Here is a 9,843-nt window from a genome sequence, read left to right on the forward strand (position 1 = left end):
CGATCGGCAGCGTCGGAAGGAGTTGCAGTCTCCTAAACCCATGGGGCAGTTCTGCCCTGTCCTGTGGGGTCGCCGTGAGTCGGCACTCACTGTGTGGCAGCGAGCGTGGACCACCCAGCCCCCCCAAGAAAGAGAGATGAGACCACCAGTCTCCAGCAAGATCGGCATCCTAGGAACCCCACAAAGATAGTTCCTCTCAGTCCCACGGGTTGCTGTGAGTCAGAATTGACTCTGGGGGTGGGTTTCGTTGGGGGTGGGAGTGGGGCTGCTTATTCGTCCCACCCCCGAACCTACAGGACAACTTCCTTTCAGGAGTCTAACAGGAGACTCAAGCCATCGCCCCCACCCACCCCACCCCAACTTGGATTTCACCTCCATCCATGCCTGGGGGGTAGAATCTGCTAGAATTCTTAAACGAGGCGGGGACAGGGCTTAAGAGGTCCTGAATGTACCCAGATCCCTAATAAATCACCTGCCCTGCTCACCCCTGGCACAGATATCAAAATCGGAAGCTTCAGTCTCCAAATTCATCTCCAGCCCTCCCCTGCTGCCACGCCCAAGGTGAGTCAGAGAGGACCAGAGGCCTTGGGCCTCGAACCTAGGCCTGACTTCCCGAAACGGCTTCTTCCAAACTGCAGGGGCTGATTCATCCCCAGCTGCGGGGTGGAGGAGTCCAGCTGGTGTGTCATCCTTCCTCCCACCAAACTATCTTTGGATTTCCATGAAAGCCAATGGCCCGTTTCGTTCTTCAGTCCGGGCCTCTAAATCTGGGCCAGCAGTTTCGGAAGCTGCGGGGAACTTGGTCCAGCCCTCCCCAGGACACCAGCTTGCCCATGAGTTTAAAGATGGGGCGGGGAGGCTTAAAATAAGAGCAAGATTCCTGAAAACTGCCCCATCCCACCGCCCAAGGAAATTGTCATGGATTGGATTGAAGGTACCGATTGTTACCCGTCACAGATACCAACAACATTCCCATGAGGCAGGGGAGGAGACAGAGGCCCAGGGCAATCCAATGGCATGCTCAAGGCAGCCCCCGAAAGACTGAGCCTGGATCATTGAATTAAGGAGCCCCCTCCCTCCCTTCCCCATGTGCCCGCCAACAGATGTCCACTTGACTGGCCCTTGACTCTCAGAGGGTTGGCAGTGATGGATGAAGTCGCCTCGCAGGTTGGCATTGCTATTCTCATGGCTCAAGGAGGCAGCAGCCAAGCGATCAGAGGGCGCGTGGCAGCAGGGTAAATCTGCTGCCCAAGACTTCTTGAGGGTGTTGCAGAGCAAGGCTGTGACTTCAAAGACTCAGGCGTGCCTGACCCAAGTCACGGTAGCTTCGATCGTCCCCTCTGCCTGTGGGACGTTGAATAAGGTAGATCGAAGAAGCATCGCTGCATTTTAATGTCGGTGCTGGCGGAGACTGTGGAGACGGCCCCAAGAACGCACTGATCTGTCTTGGAAGGAGTACAGTCAGAACACTCCTCAGAGGCAAGGATGGTGAGACCGCATCTCATATACTCCAGAGGTGTTGTCAGGAGAGACCGGTCCCTGGAGAAGGGCGTCATGCTTGGCAAAGGAGCTGGGCAGCGGAAGAAAGCAAGAGCCTCCACCAGAAGCATTGGCACAGTGGCTGCCCTGATAAGCTCACACCGAAGAACGAGTGAGGGGCTGCAGGACTGGGCGGTGCGTCGTTCCTACGGTCGCTATGAGTCGGAACCTAGCAACAATCGGGGGTCTGATGTAATTCTCCTCCATGGGGGACGTGTTGTCAATCCCACCCTCTCTTCTTTGGAAGAGCCCTAGTCAGCAGTTCAGATCCACCAGCTGCTCCAAGGGAGAAAGATGAGGCTGTCTATTCTCGGAGAGAGTTATAATCGTTGAAACTGTAGTTTCCAAAGGGTTCGCCATGAGTCAGCACTGACTGAATGGCAGTGAGTTTGTTTGTTTGTTTGTTTATCCTCTGCGTAAGGCAGTTTGAACCCACCAACCAATCTGAGGGGGAAAGAGGAGACTTCCCACTCCTGTAAAGATTTCTCATGCCCACTGAGCACATTGCTGGCTCATGTCTGACCCTACCGGGAAGGGTTGAACAACCCGTGGGGTTTCAAGGCTGTACATCTCGATAGGAGAAGAAAGTCTCTCCTTTCTCCCACGGGTAATATTGGTGATATTGAACTGCTGACGTGGTGGCTGGCAGGCCAATGCCTAAAGGGAAACATACAGGGGCAGCCATACACTGCCCTACGACCAAACCAAACCAACCAGAATCAAGGGGATTCCGACTCACAGTGACTGTTGGCTGCTAATCAGCACGACCAGCAGGTCAAACTCACCAACTGCTCCGTGGGAGAAAGAGGAGGCTCTCTATTCCCACAGAGTTACAGCCTCAGAAGCCCCCAGGGCCAGTGCCTACCTGTCCTACAGTGCTACTGTGAGTGTGTCCAGAGGACTTGGTGGCCGTGGCGGTGAGTGAGAGGAGCGGATGGGATAGGATTAGGTGATGTATGACGCACTAAGAGGCAGGAGTCTGGGTGGGACGCCATGGACTTACAGGTCGCAGTCTTGATCCAATGGAAAGGGGGTTTCCCTGGGGGACGGCCCTACAGCATCATCTTCGAAAAGCAAACAAACTCACTGCCATCGAGACGATTCCAGCAACCCTACAGGAGAGAGTAGGCGTGCCCTGTGGACTGACTTCTGAGACTGTCACTCTTTCTTAGAAAGCCTTGTCTTGCTGCCCTGGAGTGCTGCTGCCCATGTGGGGGTTAGCAGCCCAACGACGCGTGTACCCACAACGCCACCTGTCATTTTCCACGAGATAAGAGGGAGGAGAACCAAACAGGGAAAGAGACCTGGCAACCCCAGAAAAGAGGGCCAGGAGCAGATGGGTTCTCTGGACCTGGGGCCCCTGCACTGAGAACCTCCTAGACCCAGGGGGGAATGGATGCCAAGACACGTGGAGATCCCCAAGGAATGTCGAGCCCACAGACGCCGAAAGGAGACAAGGACCACTGCCCAGATCCAACAGAGAGAGACCAGATTCTGCCAGAGCCGACAGCCTGCGTCCAGGTTTCTAGCTCCTGAACTGTGAGAGAAGATATTGCTGCTGGCTTAAAGCATCTTGTGAAGACCACCTGTGATGTTATTTCCATGAGAGCAGGTCTGGAGAACAAAGCGACAATTTTCACCAAGTTGTATTGCTGAAGTCCCCACCATTTCTCACACCTTGGGAGCAGCTCTGACTTCTTGGTCCTTCGACTGACAAGCTCCTTCCCCCTGGGCTTTTAGGCTCCGGTGGCATGTCCTCTAGGAAACTCTCTCTGAAGCCTGTAGAGGAGCCAAGAACCTCTCCCGGGTTCTCCCAGACCCAAGAGCTTATACCCATCACAGTAATAACAGCAAGCTCCAGGCCTTGCTAAGTCTCTGACATAAACAATATTACAAGATTCCCACATAAGGAGGCCACGAGGGCACAGTTCATCTCATTTTACCTTTTAATTTAATCATGTCATTGGGGGTTCATACAACTCATATCACGATCCATCCATCCATTGTGTCAAGCACATTGGTACATTTGTTGCCAGCATCATTTTCAAAACCTTTTCTCTCTACTTGAGCCCTTGGTATCAGCTCCTCATTTTCTTTCCCTCCCTCCCTCATGAACCATATACATTGTTACTATTATTTCATGTCTTGCACTGACCGGTGTCCCCCCTCACCCACTTCTCTGTTGTCCATGCCCCTAGGAGGGGGCATCTCGTGTTACAGATGAGGAACAGACAACATGGATGAAGAAACCTGCCCAAGGCCATAGCAGAGAGGCAGGAGAGCTGGGATCCGACTCTTGAGTTTCTCTAACACAGAGGTTCTCAACCTTCCTAATGCCGCGACCCTTTCATACAGTTCCTCAAGTGGTGGTGACCCCCCCCCCAAATTACTTTCGTTGCTACTTCATCACTGTCATTTTGCTACTGTGATGAATCGGGCGACCCCTGTGAAAGATCGTACAACCCCTAAAGGGGTTGTGACCACAGGTTGAGAACCGCTGCCCTACATGAACCTCCATTGAATTTCCTAGGCCCATTGACCAAGGGTATGAATAGTCTTGCCCCAGACAGAGTGCATCAGAATGTGGATTACTGTAGATGTACCGAAAATCCAAACTCACTGCCAGCTTGTCGATGCTGACTCATAGCAACCTATGCCAAATGCAGGAAGATCACAGGCCAGTGGGTGGGAAGTCTTGCAGGCCCAGTGGCAGTGGAGGCATCTCAGTGCTGGTAGGGGTCTCCACGTGGCTCCTCCAGCTCCAGTGCTCTAGCTAACTCCATGTGTCTTGCCAGGTGCAATGCCTAGCAGGGACTGAACGTGTGTCCCACCTCCAGCAAGCTGTTTATCTCCTTAGCACCTCCCAATGAGGTCATCAAGCTGCCACCTGATTGACAGGCTGAACTCCGCCCCTTCACTCATAGTTCTCAAATTGACAACAGATGACTTAATACCTGGGATGTGGGAGAGGCGGGTAGGACAGCTCACAGATTGTCTCCCAGGTTGTATTTGCATCAGCAGAAACAGGCCAAGCCGTTTGCCACTGAGTGGATCCCAACTCACAGCGACCCTGTGTGCATCCGAGCAGAACTGGGCCTTTTAATTGTTCCTTCCTTTTCCCTCCTCAATGTTTTTTATTTTATTATTTTTTTTAAGTTTTCTTTTTTTACATTTTATTAGGGACTCATACAACTCTTATCACAATCCATACGTACACATACATCAATTGCATAAAGCACATCCGCACATCCGCACATTCCCTGCCCCAATCATTCTCAAAGCATTTGCTCTCCACTTAAGCCCTTTGCATCAGGTCCTCCTTTTTTTCCCCTCCCTCCCCTTTCCCCCCTCCCTCATGTGCCCTTGGTAATTTATACATCGTTATTTTGTCATATCTTGCCCTATCCGGAGTCTCCCTTCCCCCCTTCTCTGCCGTCCCTCTCCCAGGGAAGAGGTCACATGTGGATCCTTGTAATCAGTTCCCCCTTTCCAACCCACTCACCCTCCACTCTCCCAGCATCGCCCCTCACACCCTTGGTCCTGAAGGTATCATCCACCCTGGATTCCCTGTGTCTCCAGCCCTCATATGCACCAGTGTACAGCCTCTGTCCTATCCAGCCCTGCAAGGTAGACTTCGGATCATGGTAGTTGGGGGGAGGAAGCATCCAGGATCTGGGTGAAAGCTGTGCTCTTCTTTTATTTTATTTTTTTATAAATCATTTTACTGGGGGGCTCTACACCCATGACTGTTCCAGAGGGGGTTATCTGTCCTGGATTCCATGTGTTGAGAGCTCTTATTGATACCAATGTGTGTGTACTCTGGTCAAGCTGGATCTGTAAGATAGAACTGGGTCATGGTAGTGGGGGGAGGAAGCACTAAAGAACTAGAGAAGTGATGTGTATGTGTATACTTCACACTGGTTGAATCGCCCCTTCCTTGCGACCCTTCTGTGGGGAGATGTTCAATTGTCTACAGATGGGCTTTGGGTCTTCACTCCGACCCCCCCTCATTCACATCCATAGAATTGGACATAATTGTTTGTTTGGGATCTTTTGATACCTGATTCCGTCGACACCTCATGATCACACAGGCTGATGTGCCTCTTCCATGGGGGTTTTGTTGCTTCCCTGCTAGGTGGCCTCAATGGTTGATTTTTCAGAAGTAGCTTGTCACCAAAGTCTTTGTTCTAAGGTGCCACGGGGTAGCTTTGAATCACCAACTTTCCTGCTAGCAGCCATGGGGTGCTAACCATATCGGTCCCCCTTAGGGCCTCTGAGACAAGGTGAGATGGGACTTGGTGCTAAGAGACGAAGTGAAGACAGGAGTTCTCTAAACAAACAAACAAGAGCCCACTCTCACCAAGGGAAGGAGCCCTGATGGCGGACTTGGTTACAGGTTGGGCTGTTAACCACAAGGTCAGCAGTTCTAGCCTGTCCCTAGGCTGCTATGTGTCGGAATCAACTCTGTGGCAGAGCATTTGGTTTTGGTTTGGCCGTTGAGTTGATTCTGGCTCATAGCAACCCCATAGGACTGAGTAGGCTTGCCCCCTGTGGATATACACAGCCGTGTCATCAGTCTTTAGAGAAACCCATTGCCTCCTCTTTCTCCTGGGGAGTGGCTGATGTGTTCAAACCACTGACCTTTTGGTTCTCTGTCTAATGCTTAATTCACTCTGCACTGAAGTGGAGCCTTCTATCTTGGATTACACAGCCCAACAACAAAGTTTTTTCTCGGTGTCTTGGTTTTCAGACCTCTTCCTGGGGTTATTTGGGACACTGATTGAGGTAGTTAGTTTATTGTGCCAATCTGGCCAATAAACACATGTGGCGTTAATTGAAGGGTGGAGAGATAAATTGTTCCATGAGCCTTGCCTTTCTTGTCTCTTGCTCTTTGATCATCGGACCAGTGTGTGAATGCCTTGCTTGTTCTTTGCCTCAATTTGCAAGCTACACTACCTGTGGGACACCTAACCTGTGGACTGTGTCACTGTAATCTGAGGTTCCTTCAAGACCTGCTTCACCACACCATTGGAATTTACATCTCCTGAGCTGGGGACTGTCGGACCCTGTCATCTGGCTGACTGTTGGTGACCTGCCTTGCTGTTTGCTGCCTGTGCCCAGATAGTCTGAATTTCTCTACAGAGGACTACCTGGTGGCCCTCAAGACTTGAAGGACTGCCAGTGTCTCATAACTGTCTCACAGGAGTGAGTTGAACTGGGCCATTTGTACTGCTTTATAGTTTAATTAACTGTTTATTTCTATGTATGTATATATATATATATATATATATATATATATATAATTATTAGCATTCTGGCTTTGTTTTTCTAGAGAACCCTGTCTAACACACTGATTCAGAAGATTGTACTGGATAGACCACATTAGCTCTAGTTTCTTAGGTAAAGTGTCTCATTATATTTTAAGCTATTGTAACACTAATTTATAAATTTATCATCCTAAATTAAAATATGGAAATAATTCAGCTCCACCAATTATAGGATAAGATAAAAGTGGTCAGAAATATTTGGGAAAAAAAACATAGTGATGTATTTAGGGACTTCCAAGGGAATTGTTGTGGCAGTTACATTATCTCCTGTCATCTTGCAAAGGGGAGGAGTCTAGCCTGTCAATCAGGTCGTGGTCTGATGACCTCATTTGGAGGCGCAAAGGAGATAAATAGCTCACTGGAGACCAGGTATACTCACTCCCTGTGAGACATTCCTGTCGACAAGACACATGGAGCTATGCTGATGGCGGCCAGAGCCTAGGAGCTGGAGGAGCTACATGGAGACCCACGCCAGTTTCCACAGCCACTGGATCTACAAGACTTTCCACCCACTGGCCTGTGTTCTTCCTGCACTCCATGGGATTGCATGTACTGTGTAAGTGTAAGGAAGAATTTACAGACAGGTATCGGACATATGGGATAATCCGATTTACGGACTTGATCTGAACTGGGCTGGGATGTTTTCTTAATATACAATTACTCTTTTCTAGAAAGCTCTTTCTTATACGCATATGAGTCTCTATGAATTTGTTTCTCTAGTCAACCCAGACTAACTCACCTGTAGGTGGGTCCATGGTGGCTAGTTGGTTACACATAAGGTCAGTGGTTAGAACCCACCAGTCACTCTGTAGCCTTTAAAACAGCAGTTCTCAACCTGTGGGTCATGACCCCTTTGGGGGTCAAATAATCCTTTCACAGGGGTCACCTAAGGCCATCGGAAAACACATATTTCTGATGGTCTTAGGAACTGAGACACCGCTCCTTTATCCGTCTCCAGGTGAGTGTGCCCACGTGTAGATATGCCCACCTATGCGTGCCCAGTGTGAAGACTGTTACCCATGCTACACCCTGCTTCCAGACAACATTTCATTGATTTGTCATTAGAAATAAATAGTTCACAATATATAATGACATATTATATATTGATTCATCTGATTCCTCCCTCTGCTTTTATTATGTTCAATTTGTAACAATGAAAATACATCCTAAAAAAAAAGAAAAAAATACATCCTGCCTATCAGCTATTGACATGACGGTTCATCACAGTCGCAAAATGACAGTGATGAAGTAGCAACGAAAATAATGTGATGGTTGGGGGTCACCACCGCATAAGTGCTGCAGCATTAGGAAGGTTGAGAACCTCGGCTTTCAAAGATTCACAGGTTTGCAAGCCCTTGGGGGCATTTCTTCTCCCCCTATATATTGTCACAATGAGTTAGAATCAGTTGGATGGCAGAGGGTTTTTCTCTTTGGTATGGGAGGCTGCACTATCTCCAGAGACTACACGCTGGGACACAGCTTGAGACTAATGCAAAAAGAAAATTGCAAAGGCAGATATACGGAAGGTGTGGTAGCTACATAATCTGTTATCAATTTGAGACTTATGAGTGAAGGGGTGGAGTTCAGCCTGTCAATCAGGTCCCAGATTGATGACCTCATTTGGAGGCGCTAAGGAGATAAATATCTCACTGGAGATGGAACACATACTCAGTCCCTACTAGACATTGCAGTTGGCAAGACACATGGAGCTAAGCTAGAGCCCAGGGGCTGAATGAGCCACATGGAGGCCCCTAGCAGCCCTGAGATGCTTACAATGCCACTGGATCCACAGACTGCCTATCCACTGGCCTGTGATCTTCCTGCATTCAGCATCATTGCATGTGTTTTGTGAGTCTGAAGAGGATGTTATAAATCGGTATAGGACATATGGGTTAATATCAGACTTAGGGACTTGGCTGGGATGTTTTCTCAATATTCGATTGTTGTGTATAAAGTTCTTTCTTCTACACATAGGAGTGTCTATGAATTTGTTTCTCTAGTCTACCGTCTATGAATTTGTTTCTCTAGTCTACCCAGACTCACACAGAAAATGCGAGGGAAATTTAGAGTGTTGGAAATGTAAGACTTCATAGCGATTTTCCTAAGTGCTTTTGAACAGCTTACTGACATTTTTCGCCTTCAAATTCTGTGGTTACACATTTCAGAACACGTTTCAACAGATAGAAGCCAATGGATAATTCATGTTAAGTGTTTCGGAGGTGAGGTTGACCCCAAGCTTCTTTATACGAAAAAAAATGAGAACTTTGAAGAAATGGAGACGTCGGGTCATCTGACAGCAAGACTGGAACATTCCACTTTGCATAAAGACGCTTGAACTCTGACAGACCCAGTTTGGTTTCGTAACATTCTTGGTGCCAAACTCACTACCAGTCAGTTGATGATGACTCATGGCTACCCTATAGGACGGAGTGCAAGTTCTCTTGTGGGTTTCAGAGGCTATCAATCTCCGGGCAAGCAGAGAGCCTCCTCTTTCTCTTGAAGAGCAGCTAGCGCGCTCGAATACTTGACTTCTAGTTGGCAGTGAAGCCCATAACGCTCAACGCCACCAGGGATCAGTATCTCTTATTTATGGCTCCCTTTTTAAAAGATAACAAAATTGGAACTGCCTGCTCGTCAGTTCCTAATAAAGGAGAAGTGATCCTTGAGGGAAATGCCCGGTTCGTGGAACTTGCACCCCTTACACAGATCTTTGGATCAAAGGACGCCATGTGACGTATGACGTGACCTAGATACCTAGTGCAATGCAAACGGCTTCCAATCAAGCCAGGGTGCAGCTCGCCTATCTCAGGCTGGCTCACACTACACTGATCCTTTTTCAGGGCTGAGCAGAGGAAAGAGTGGGATGCGGACGACGTTCTGTATCTCAAAATGCTGGAGCCCAGGAAGGGAAATTGGTGCCGTTTTTTGGAAGCAGCAGGTCCAATGGACCCAGAAGCTCTAATGTTGGGTTAGGCAC

This window comes from Tenrec ecaudatus, chromosome 18 (genome assembly GCF_050624435.1).
Source record: "Tenrec ecaudatus isolate mTenEca1 chromosome 18, mTenEca1.hap1, whole genome shotgun sequence".
Classification (NCBI taxonomy): domain Eukaryota; kingdom Metazoa; phylum Chordata; class Mammalia; order Afrosoricida; family Tenrecidae; genus Tenrec; species Tenrec ecaudatus.